This window comes from Myxine glutinosa, chromosome 5 (assembly GCF_964187855.1).
Source record: "Myxine glutinosa chromosome 5, kmMyxGlut1.1, whole genome shotgun sequence".
Lineage (NCBI taxonomy): Eukaryota > Metazoa > Chordata > Myxini > Myxiniformes > Myxinidae > Myxine > Myxine glutinosa.
This window is the reverse complement of record NC_136265.1, coordinates 162,207,994-162,221,141: the sequence shown is the minus strand read 5'-3', so window position 1 is coordinate 162,221,141 and position 13,148 is coordinate 162,207,994. Positions and strand designations below refer to the sequence as shown.

Here is a 13,148-nt window from a genome sequence, read left to right as displayed (position 1 = left end):
AAACATCGAACCAGACTTGACTTCAGACAAATACAGCCGCTGAGGTTGGAGGAAGTGCCGTAACTTTGCGAGGCACACTACGTGATGCCATCATGTGACATCGCTCTTCTCTCTGCAGTGTGTGGAAATTTGTGAGAAATCCCCATCCCCCACCCTCCCTGATGGGATGCCAACCCATGGGGTTTGTCCATGTTCCATCCTCAAATGCCAATCATCAAGAAAGGAAGCAACATGTACAATCTTTAAAGTTTTTGTGTGGCTCGGCCGAGGTGAGAACAACCTCCCAGACATCCTAGTCATGTTTGTTGCTTTACATCCCAGTCATCTTTTGGATTGACATGGGGACAAAACAGAGATTGGAAGGAGTAGTTTTCACCCATGTCTGTCTGTTAGCGGGATATCTCAAAAAGTTATGGATGGATTCGGACAAAACCTGGTGGACAGGTTGGATGTGTGACGAAACCAATTGATTCGAGTTTGGTGAAGATCCGGATCTAGACTCTTCATCATTAAGAGATGGGGCCAAACACAATACAAAGCACGCTATCTCAACCAGTTGTGGATGGATTCAGATGAACTTTGGTGTTAGTGGATGAGTTGAGTAGAACAGGAACAGGACGATTTGATTTTGGTTAAGGTGCGGATGCAGATCCGGCCTAATGGTGGGATACAAAACGTAAACTGTTCAGCCTGGTTCATAATGTAGTCTCCGCAGCTGACACTCAGCCACATGGTAAAGGCCCTTCTGCTTGAACCATGTGATCCAAGGCCAAAGGGAAAACAACTCATGTGATCCAAAATACATTTGTCACCCTAACAGCTCTGTGGCTACCCAATAATTTATGGTTGGAAAAGGAAGTTCAAAATGCATCCTTATAAGAGAGGCAGTTCATACCATAAAGACAATATGGTTCGGATGATGTGAGCTGGAAGGAACTGGATTATCGTGAAACATTTAGAACATCAGATCCAACGGCACACAGACAGCTGATCGATCTCCCAGGAGCGACCCAGAGATCCACCACATCCAGGATGGAGTACCCCAGCCTTCACGAAGTCAGGGCCACGACAGAGTTAGAGAGAGGGAGAGAGAAGATACAAGAGGGAAAGGGCCGGTCCATGAGGACAGATCAGCAGTCTGACTGTGACCGCGCTGCCATGAAGAATCCAGGCAGCAGGGAAGAATGGGGAAGATTTGGCCCCCGACTTGCGTTGGGGGGTCCAACCACCACAGAGTGCCATCCCCGAAAGTTGTGGAAGTAATAGTTGTAACACCTGAGCTCCTCACCACATACAAGGCTTTCATCCGCAGCTCAATGGAATACTGCTCTCCCCTCTGGGCTGGTGCTCCTGCCTCACACCTAGCTCGTCTTCACGCTGTTGAAACCAAAGCGTTCAGAATCATTGGAATCTCCGGCGATGAAGCTAACTCCAAGGGCCTTTCACTCACTCACCGCAGGCAGGTTGGTGGTCTTTCCGTCTTCTACCGATTCCCCTCTGGCCTTGCCCCCCCAGCTCTCTCTGGGCTCTGTCCCCCAAATATTCCTACAGGTCACACAAGATCTGCCTGCAACCCTCTTATGGTTAAACTGCCAAAAGTCCTGGAAGTCCTTGGTATCCTTGTGTTTTATACTTCTCCCCCCCCCCCCCCCCCTTCCCACGCCTCCTCCCCCCAAGCCCTCTCCCTCCCACACATCTCCCTGCTCTCAAATGTTATGTTTGTGTGCTTCCCCTTCTCTCCCCATCTTGTCTTCCGCTCCCTCTTTTTATATATCTTGTTTGTCTGGTTGATTTGTTTGTGAAATAAATGTTAGCTCTTTCACGAGCCTCGATTCAGTATACAAAAAAAATAAAAAAATAAAAATCTATAAACCGGTGGAATTAAATACATTTGCTGCTTTTTACGTTTGGTGCACAAGTCATTCTTCTTTTGGATAAACAAGTATTAAAGGTTGATCTTTAATACCTCGGCTGTCTGAAGTTTGATTTTGTATATCTGATCTTTTGCAAATAAATAATTGAGTGATTTGCCAGAAATTGCAGTTTCTGACGTTCCATTAGCAGGAAGGAAGGAAGGAAGGAAGGAAGGAAGGAAGGAAGGAAGGAGGGAGGGGGAGGAGGAGGAGGAGGAGGAGGAGGAGGGAAAAAAAAAAAATGACGTTCCATTAGCAGGAAATTATATAATATTAGCAACAAACAAACACTCATGCTCAAACGCATGTGTTTTCACCCAAAACATTAAAGTGACTGATCCAAAATCAAAGAAATCTTTCTAAATTGGATTACTCAGCCTGGATCATTTTGAAAGGATAATTAGGTAATCAAGTCGAGTTGGTGCCTTGAAGAACCAGGCAGGGCCTTCCAGATGATGCAAGGCAGTTATGGTACCTATGGTACCTATGGTCACACCTATTGTCACACCTTCCAGGAGTGTTTTTCATACACATTCCATACAATTGCTATTGCATTCGGATTGATAAAGCATAGGCTGTACGATTTATCAAGAACCCATTTGTCACTTATTTACCGGAAACTAAGGATTTGCTTATAACTGCAGGAGTTTGTGGTCAGTGATTGTATGTTGTGGGCAACGGTTTTAAACAAGCATGAGATTTCTCGATAATGGGCCTCACAGATTTCCTAATGCCAGTTATCGCCATTGCCAACCATTGCCACCTTACTCTGACAGCTTATCAACAAGCTCTCACAGCATGCTAGCCGCCCACCATTCTTCCTGTTTACCAAGGGGGTGGATTAACTCGAGGATCATATTCTAGCCCGATTAACTGAGACCCTTGATTGCAAGTTAAAAAATTTTTTTTTACTTTGTGGATAATCATGATGAGGCCCAAGGTTATGAATGAAAGCCACATGAATGTTGTTCTTGTCATTGTGGTACACAATGCCGAGAAAAATTTCACAGTATTTGGAATGAAAACAAATCCCTTGGGCACTTAGAATAAAAATTATTCACATCGCCCACGCCACTGTACACTTTGTGACACATTCTTATAGAGTGTGTGCGATATATATATATATAAACCCTCCACTCTTCTATCCAAAGAAAGCCGAATAAAGCAATGAAGAAAAGCTACACAAGGTAAGCCGTTGCTGTTTCAAAGTCAAACCCTACCCGGGTTCCTTTACAGCTGCAGACATTCACAAGTAGTACATATATGAGAATCCCACTGATACACACCCCCTTCAGCCGCTGGACTGGTTTCATCACTTATTGGCGAGTCATCAGTGACAGCGTAAACAGAAACGCGTACCACCGAGGTTCCCATGCATGTACCACGTGCAATGCCAATAGAGGTCAACATGTAAATAAGAAGACCCAATCAGGTCTCTCTTGATCGGGTGTTGATATATATATATATATATATATCAACCATGGGGACCGCAAGGCTAACCCCCGCTCTATTAGGGAAAATGGCCTTTAAAATGCATGTTGTGTTGTTTGTTGTGTATATATATATATATATATATATATATATATATATATATATATATATATATATATATATATATATATATATATATATATATATATATATATATAGTTGCGGATATGGGATTTGGCCTCCATCCATATCCGCTTGTAAATATTCCCCTATTTCCCCAATACTCCCCAACTATCCCCAATCCCCCATTCCCTAGTCCCATTGTCTGTAAACAACACTCTGTAGAACCGACCTTCCCCTTTTTCCCCCATTAAATGTCGTACCCCAGGTTCACCGCATCTCACGTAGACAACTATAGGACATCTTGCTAGTTATTCTTAGTCTATGTCAGTTAAGGACTCGTTTCCATTAATTCTGACTCTTCGTTGCACCAGAATGTGATTGTATGGCACCAGTAGTGAGTTTAGGACCTCCCCATACCTCCTCCCATCTTCCTCATGAAACTACAACAACAACAACAACTACAACAACAGCGCGCGGGGAGTGGGCGTCCTCACTCCGGCTTGGTTAGCCGCCATTGCCCATGTGCTCGACGGGGTTACCAAATAGGGGCTCCCTGTCAGCTCCTCGTCAAGGGCGGAGCCCGGTAACCCCCGCACCCAATGGAAGCGGCAGACCGGCCCCAGGGGGGCGGAGCTAACGAGCCGAGGGCGTGTCACTCCCTGCTGGATATACGCAGCCACTTACCGGACGTGACGTCAGATGCGCCCCCAGCTTGAAGAGAACCAGACGCCACCTCCAGCGCGACGATACCTCCCCGCATATCTGGACCGGACCGTGTGGATCCTGTCCCTGAGCCAAGGTGCACCTTGTGCTGTCCATCGACTACCTGCCCTTCCTTGCCATCAATCCCTGTGTGAGTCAGTCTTGTCCCGTTTATCTGTGGTCTGTCGGGATTAAGATAAGTGTGTTTAAGTGCCCACCTTCCTATGCTGTCCCTCTTGTCCTTGTAATCTAAACGTTCTGCATACAAATATTATAACCTCCTCCGGAGGTCTTGAGAACTGTACCCCTGGTGTCGTGTCATCTAACCCAGCCGTTGTGTCCTTTCCTTAATTGATTTAGCATAGCGCGATTTGGCCAACGTTCGAGTGGAATCGGGTAAACTGTGCAGACGCGGTCATACCAAACCGCTCGGTAAACTAACATCCAAAACCGCGTCTGTAACATTTGGTGTCGGGAAGTGGGATTCGATCCGGAGCGCGTTTCACGCGCTCGAAATTATAACAGTGAAATTTAATTGTGTTTTACAAAAAAAAATAAAAACCCGAATTTTGAAAGTCGCGCTATGGCAGACCAAGACGGCTGGGTTCCGGTAGAGGAGAGGGAGGCAGGGTCGATCCAGGACCAAAATGAGGGACAAGAGGAGAGCGAAGCAGTGAGGGTAGCAGATTCGCAAAATAGCGTCGTCGCGCACGAGGTTGCGGGCGCGCAAAATGGCGCCTCAAACATAGCCACGACGACCGCGCCCGCGACCGTAGTAGCGCCGCTGGTAGATTTGAACCTTTTTTTTAAACAAATGAAGGCCCTTATGGACAAGAATAGCGAGGAAATGGAAAGCAGAATGATGGGGGTAATGGGGAACCGGATGGATGCTCAGAGTGAGCGATTGGAGGGCCAAATGGGGGTAATGGGAAACCAAATGGGGATAATGGGGAACCGGATGGTAGCTCAGGGTGAGCGATTGGAGGGCCAAATGGGGGTAATGAGGGACGAAGCAAGGGGTACCGGTGAGGGATTAGACAAGAAATTAGAGGGGTTAGACAATGGGATAGAAGGGGTGAAACATGGGTTAATGGGGGTGGAAAATAGAATGGCTGCCCAGGAGAATCAGATAGAGGGAGTGAAAAATGGGTTAGAGGGGTTAGAAAACAGGATGGAAGGCAAATTGAGGGACATGAGGAACCAAGCGGAAAGGGAAGTTAACCAAATGGGGCAGCAGATAGAGGGGGTCAGAATGGGGGTAGAAACCAAACTGGATGCTCACAGGGAGGAAATGGAGCAGATGAGGGTGGCATCTGGGCAGGAGATGCAAGTGATGGGAGAAGAGATCAGAAGAGGGGTGAGTGAGGAGGTCGGAGGAGTGCGCGAGGAGGTGAGGCACTGTAAGGAGCGCATGGAGAAGGAGGTGAGAAAGGGGACTGTAAAATTGCAAGGGGGTATAGAGGAGTTGACGCTGGGAGTAGAACAACTGACAGTGGGACAAAAGGAGTTGGGGGACCAGGTAAAGAAGAACACAGCGGTAATAGAGGGTTTAAAATCGACACAGAAGGAGATGAAAAAGGACGTAGGGGTAATTAAAAAAGAGTGTCAGACGGTACATGAGGACCTGACGAGGAAAATGAACAAAGTGGTAGAGGTGATGGAGGTTAAAGAGCGGGAGGTGCGGGAGCACATAGAAAAAAATAAAGTGGAGTTAGAGGAAGAACGTAAAGGGGCGCACGAGGAGATGAAGGAGGTGAAACAGAAATTAGAAGAAGTGGAAGAAGGGGTGAGCGAAATTAAGAAGCGACGGAGAGAGGATAAGAAAGAGATAAAAGAGGAGGTAAAAGAATTGGTCCAAAGTCTGTGTTCGGATCGTGATGATGTGCTCATTAACCGGATGAGGGATTCGCAGGTGATGGAGGAGAAGCGAAGAGAAAGAGGACCCGGTGTAAGTGGTGACCAATAAGGTCGTGCGTATGATGCGCCAGGTGATTTAATAAGCTTGGGGGTCGAGATAGACCCGGATGTTCGTGAGAGGCCAAGAGTGAGGTGTATGGCTGGTCCGGAGGGTATGGAACGAGAGGTGCGAGGTGTGGGTGAGCAAGGTTGTGGTGGTATGGAATGGGTAGCGGTTGCGGAGGTGTGACCCATGCATCGACACCAACAGGGGTAGTTGTTGGAGGGACCGGGGAGGCACGAGAGCCCCTTGGGGGTAATGTACTGTGGGGGCCCGGCCGGTTCGGCCCCGCGCTGACCCCGCAAGGGGCGACGCACGGGGTCCGGCAGGCGGGCAGCGACTCACATACGAGGTGGTCCCACAAGGTCCCACTCACGCCGTATGATGGTGGGTAAGGGTGGCATCCCTGCCACCCTTCCCATGGTGAGGCAAATGCGCACTAGATTATGGGGTGATGGCAGTGAAAACTAGCCCGGGTGGGTTAGGATATTGATAGGGATCTAGCGAAGATGACAGTAGGTAACGTTAAGGTTAGATAGTGACTGACACCTGTAGTGGGGACGCAGGTAGATTAGTGTGGATTATAATGACGAGGGAGCGCAATAGTTTAAAGGGACGACTGGGAAGCGCAAGTTTCAGAGGGGAGTAGTTAGATGAGATGATGCTGTGTGAGAACTGAACAGGTGTGTGGAGCAGTGTATGAGTAGTGAGTGTGTGGATCAGCACGAATGCGCTTGGGGAGAGAAGGGTGCAGGTGGCACCAGGTGTGAGAGCACAGGTGTGCAAGTACAGGTGTGTGGAATATATGGAGCAGAGAATGAGTGGTGTGGAGAGAGTTGGAGTAAGTGGTACGGAGTGGTGTGCATGGTGCGAAGGTGTGGATGGGGGAAGAGTGGACCCCTTTCACGAGTACCCGGGGCGGGTAGTGTAAGTGTTAGGTAGAGGGTATAGGTAAATTGTGGTTGGATATTGGCATTTGTGGTGCGGTTGCAGAATGGTATTGTGGATGGGTGCATTAGTGTTGTGGAAATGGCTGGGCGTGTAGTCTGTTAGTGTGTGTAGTTGGTTGGGCACTCCACCACTGTGAGGATGTCGGCCAGGTGAGGCCGCAGGTGGGCTCTGGGAGCCGTTAGTGTCAGTGGGGCCCGAGGATCCGGAGGACGGACCCGGGTAGCCCAGTGCCAGAGAGGGCACCGAGTGGGGAGAGCGCCAGAGGGCCTTCCCCAGGTAGTTAGGTTAGGGTAAGGAGCAGGTAAGCTCGGAGGCAACTGCAGTGGTGGAGGTGTGCAGGTGGGTAGACCCGCTGGGAGAGGTACACGCCACAGCCCAGAAATTGTGCGAGGGCACCGGGAGATGAATCGGGGGAGTGAGACCCCAAATTGAAAAGCACCACAGTTTGGTCAATGGGAATTGGTTTTCAGAACCCATAGTGTAAGGGGGCCAATGGTTTGGCAGGAGAAAGACCCCGGGTAATGTAAAGTTGTTAAAGTCATTTAGGAAATAGTTAGGATTGATGAACCTGTCGCACCATACGCAGCCACTTACCTGTGGTGATGATGACTCCACACTTGTGTTTTCTTTGTTCTGTGTGCAGGAAAGGAGAATTGCTGTTGGATTTGTGAGACGCATCACGACGTAGATGAGACATTGGGGTGATTCCATCTCTCCCTCCTTAGGAGGGACTGATGATGAATTGGTGATGGCAAATTATGATGTTGAGTTGGGGATGGCAAATTTTGATGAGAGTTGAAAATGGTAAATTTGATTGGTTAGGAGGGAGAGAAGACGAATTTGGTATATGGGAGGAACGGGGAAGACAGTAGGGACGTTTGTTGATTTGTAAAGTAGATGTTTATGGGTAGTGTTGTGTTTTGTGGATACAGTAAGGGGTAAGGGAGGGGCCATGTAGGTTACCTGGTGGGGGGGGGGGGGGGGCGTACGGTAGGAACGTACCTGTCTCACCTGGTTCCCATGTGCCCCCAGTGTGCATCATCTTGTATTGCGTGCACTTTTGCGCCCTTACCACCTTACTCACTTGTCTTCTTCTTTTGTCTCCCACCTCCGAGGATCTGGCTTTGGGGCAGAGAGAGAGGAGAGAGAGGTGCTGGCTCTGCAGTTGTGGGCCTGCACTTTCGCTGCTTGCTGCCGGGATCGATACACCATATGGACCGCAATGTTTGTGGCCGCCCACCATGGACCGCAGTTCTTTTGCGGGCAAGCACCACCCGTTGATGGACCTATGGGTCAACGTGGCACCTATGCCATACAGGTGAACCACTAATAGTTGGCCCCCTGACGGCCACAATTTAGAAATGGACGCGGTTGGCGCCTTTCTTTATTTTTGAAAGAAGCCAGAAGGCCAAGTACACCACAGGAAGGCAAGACCAGCGGCAGAACATCGGCCGGCTGCGACACCACCGGTGATTTATGAACATTTTATTGGTGCACCGGATGGTGCTGACTGTGTTATGGGGTGGTGCTTTTGGTGCTTGGATGGGGTGCTCTGCACATTATTAAAGGCCGTAAGGCCACAGAGCACTCGTGGGTTGGTGTATCGATGCTGGCATGCGTGCTCTCTCTATGCATAACATCTGCATGTGTTCCTCCAAAAACAGGTCCTGGATCGTAGTGTAAATATCAGCGTAGTCTTATGTAAATAATGCTCCCTACCGGCTGTATGTTTAGTTTGAGAATTCTTTCCGCGATTCGGTTATCCTGTGGGTGTGTTTCTGTGAGGAGAAGGGTGCAACGTCGCAGGGGGACATATTTACTCATTTGTGAACCTCTGTAAAACTGTCGCACTCAGGGTAGAGTTAATAGTAGAGGGAACTACATCTGAGTGCCACACTAAAGTAGGTAAAGATTTATCGGGTCGGGCCGCCCCGAGGTAGAGAAGGGTGCAATGTTGCGGATATGGGATTTGGCCTCCATCCATATCCGCTTGTAAATATTCCCCTATTTCCCCAATACTCCCCAACTATCCCCAATCCCCCATTCCCTAGTCCCATTGTCTGTAAACAACACTCTGTAGAACCGACCTTCCCCTTTTTCCCCCATTAAATGTCGTACCCAGGTTCACCGCATCTCACGTAGACAACTATAGGACATCTTGCTAGTTATTCTTAGTCTATGTCAGTTAAGGACTCGTTTCCATTAATTCTGACTCTTCGTTGCACCAGAATGTGATTGTATGGCACCAGTAGTGAGTTTTGGACCTCCCCATACCTCCTCCCATCTTCCTCATGAAACTACAACAACAACAACAACTACAACAACAGCGCGTGGGGAGTGGGCGTCCTCACTCCGGCTTGGTTAGCCGCCATTGCCCATGTGCTCGACGGGGTTACCAAATAGGGGCTCCCTGTCAGCTCCTCGTCAAGGGCGGAGCCCGGTAACCCCCGCACCCAATGGAAGCGGCGGACCGGCCCCAGGGGGGCGGAGCTAACGAGCCGAGGGCGTGTCACTCCCCGCTGGATATACGCAGCCACTTACCGGACGTGACGTCAGATGCGCCCCCAGCTTGAAGAGAACCAGACGCCACCTCCAGCGCGACGATACCTCCCCGCATATCTGGACCGGACCGTGTGGATCCTGTCCCTGAGCCAAGGTGCACCTTGTGCTGTCCATCGACTACCTGCCCTTCCTTGCCATCAATCCCTGTGTGAGTCAGTCTTGTCCCGTTTATCTGTGGTCTATCGGGAATAAGATAAGTGTGTTTAAGTGCCCACCTTCCTATGCTGTCCCTCTTGTCCTTGTAATCTAAACGTTCTGCATACAAATATTATAACCTCCTCCGGAGGTCTTGAGAACTGTACCCCTGGTGTCGTGTCATCTAACCCAGCCGTTGTGTCCTTTCCTTAATTGATTTAGCATAGCGCGATTTGGCCAACGTTCGAGTGGAATCGGGTAAACTGTGCAGACGCGGTCATACCAAACCGCTCGGTAAACTAACATCCAAAACCGCGTCTGTAACAATATATATATATCTATATATATATATATATATATATATATATATATATATATATATATATATATATATATATATTACACAGCCTATATTTTGATCCATTCGCTGCATGAAGAAGGCTTTTAACTCACGTTGGAGATATTGGGATACTTGCAACGCTTGCTAATTTGGGGCTGAAAAGAGAGTTATATTAGGGCAGGAATTTGTTATATGTTCAGGTTGTCAGCGATAACTCGCCTACTCTTCATGAATGACACCATGGGATATTTAACATTCACGAGATGGGACACTGACCATAAGATCCATATGAGAGACCACACACTTTATGGTGCAATGCTCCACAAGGTGGGGATGGATTGGGCATTAAAGTAGTGTATATATATATATATATATATATATATATATATATATATATATATATATATATATATATATATATATATTGTTGTGGATATGAGAATGGTGTTTTTTTAATTGTTTTTTTATTGTATAGTACATTGTAAAATATCGCCCTCCTTCCTCCCGTTGTGTATAAAGGTCAAAAGGGCGTCCCGTAATTAGGTCATCAACAATCACGTTAGCCAATCATAGATTTCCTCCTTGTTGGTAGTTTATTTCCTTATTCTGTGTATTAGGCTAAGGCTTTGTCTTCCATTAATTAATACTCCATTGCACCGAATCAATTAAGAATAGCTCCCTTTCAATAATTCCATTTCCCAGCCAAACTCTCCATCTCTGGGTAAAGCAGTTCACAAGCGTGGGGTGCGCGCCCTCTCATTTCGCTGCTATAGTGAATATGTGCTCCGTGCTCTGTTTGAACAGGAGGGGCGGGGTCGCCAGGGAGAGGCAAGCCCAGGGCGCGCCACGAAGGGCGGGGCTGTTCAGCCCCATGCCCAAATTAGGAAACAAGCCCATGGCTCGCCACGAGGGGCGTGCCGTCGGCACCATGCCCAAATAAGGAGACAAGCCCGTGGGATTGCCATACAAGGTCACGGAACAGAGCACGGGGGGGAGGGCGGTACCGAAACCGACGAGGGTGTGACACACCCGCGCTGAAGGTATGGGAGAAGGGTGCGACGATCGCTGGGGAAAGATACACCAGAGATACGGCAGATGAGTCCAGGTGCGTAAGAGGGTTGGCAGTCCACCGGGAGAGAGTTGAGAGTTGCACCGGAGTTGCGTGAGAGATACGGAAAGCCTTTGGGTGGTTGTTGCGTGAGAGATACGAAAAGCCTTTGACAAAGAGCCGCTTCAACCAGCCCCGTTTCAACCAGCCGCGTGAAGCCCTGACGGGGCAGCGAGTGACCCTGCCGGTGTGTGGTGTAAAGCCGAATACAAGGAGCTGCCGGCTCCTCGCTTCCCACCCGGAGTGGACCTGCTCGCTGTGCCCTGTGATTCCACCTGCTCATCCCTCCAAACGATTCCTGCCCTTCGATCCTTTTGCGTACGTGAGTTTGTTTTGTTTGTTCTGTCCTGGGTAATAAGTTAAGCCTGTTTAGTTAAGCTAGTATTTTCACTGTGTCTTTCTGGTCCGTCCCTCTTTCTGCTTTATTTTCTTATCTTTCCTTCTTCCTTGGTTTCTTTCAATCCTGTAAATAGTAATAAATAATAATCGTATTTCAAACCTTTTTGTCTCCTTCTTCTTCTTCACATCCGTGTCGCCTTTGTCTTTTCCCTATTGAATATCTGTGGCGTGAATTTTGGCCAACGTTCAGGAATCGGGTTAGTCGGGGTAACTGTTCGGGCGCGGCGGCCATCCGCTCGGCAAATAACATCCTAGCCGCGTCCGTAACAATATATATATATATATATATACCAGTGGGGTCACCCGTGGGAATCCAACGGGCATTGACGTGTGTGACATTTCGACATATTGAATTATATGCTGCACCTGCACATTCAGTTTCACAAAATGGTTACTGCCAATTTATCAGATCCACTAATAATGTAATCGACACAATGTATTTACTTCTGATAACATGTGAATGCATGTGCGTGCACATGGGAAATACAGTTTGAAATGTGTTATTACATCTCATGTAAAATGTGACTTTAAGAGCTCAAATCCTCTCCGTCCCACATCACGCACAAGGGGGAGAGTGGGTCACACACAGGGGAGAGCGGGTCACACACATACACACACACACATCTCGTTTTTTCATTTATGTTCCTCACAATTCTGTGTCTCTCATACACACACACACACACACACACACACACACACACACACACACACACACACACACACACACACACACACACACACACACACACACGCGTCTTTTGGGCAGTGTATAAAAACATCACATAACACCTATTTCTCCCGGGAAAACCAATGTTACTCTTTTCGTTACAGAATACAAAATGACATTTTTAAAAGTAAAGATTTCAAATAAACTTCTTTAAAGTGTACGTGCACATAGATTATAAAATAAGAATGAAAAAATATCTAAATAAAAACGGAAAAATATCTCTCAGCAATTTCCCATCTGTTTATTTATTTATTTTACATATGTGAATTACACGTCCATGCACACGTGAAATGGAGTTTGTTTATTCATTCTGGATGTGAACACTGTTGAAAACTGGTGTGAAAAAAAAAAAAGATCGATAGAATGAAGTTTAAATAGGATTACCTTTATTTCCGGATAATATTGATGAATGAAATAAGAACGAAGAAATATATGTCGGCATCATTGTTGACGTTTTTGTGACGACTGTCATCAAACGGAAAAGTAATATATCTTAACGGAAAAGAAAAAGCGAATTTTTAATATATGTCGACATTTTCCCATCTGAGATATTTGGGCGGTGGATGATACATCATGCCGCAATTATCTCGGCATTTTCCCGTTTGTGCGTGAATTTTCTCAATTATTGCTGACACCAAGTCTAAAACCATTGATAAAACTGAAATGAGATGGTGAGTTAGATTGAAGATAAAGGCATGAGAGAGCGTAAATGGCCTTTACATTATAGGTTTTTGAAAATGCATTTCGTTCTATAAACGGAAACTTTCATCGGATTTTATTCCCGTTTTTTTTCAACCGAG

The 13,148-nt window shown here is 47.3% G+C and overlaps 1 protein-coding gene across 1 annotated transcript in view; it reads right to left on the bottom strand.

Annotated features, from left to right (window-relative positions):
* The window catches only part of LOC137426833 (BAR/IMD domain-containing adapter protein 2), a 61,680-nt gene that overhangs the window by 28,317 nt on the left and 20,215 nt on the right, over positions 1-13,148 (bottom strand). The gene's annotated exons all lie outside the window — the stretch shown is intronic.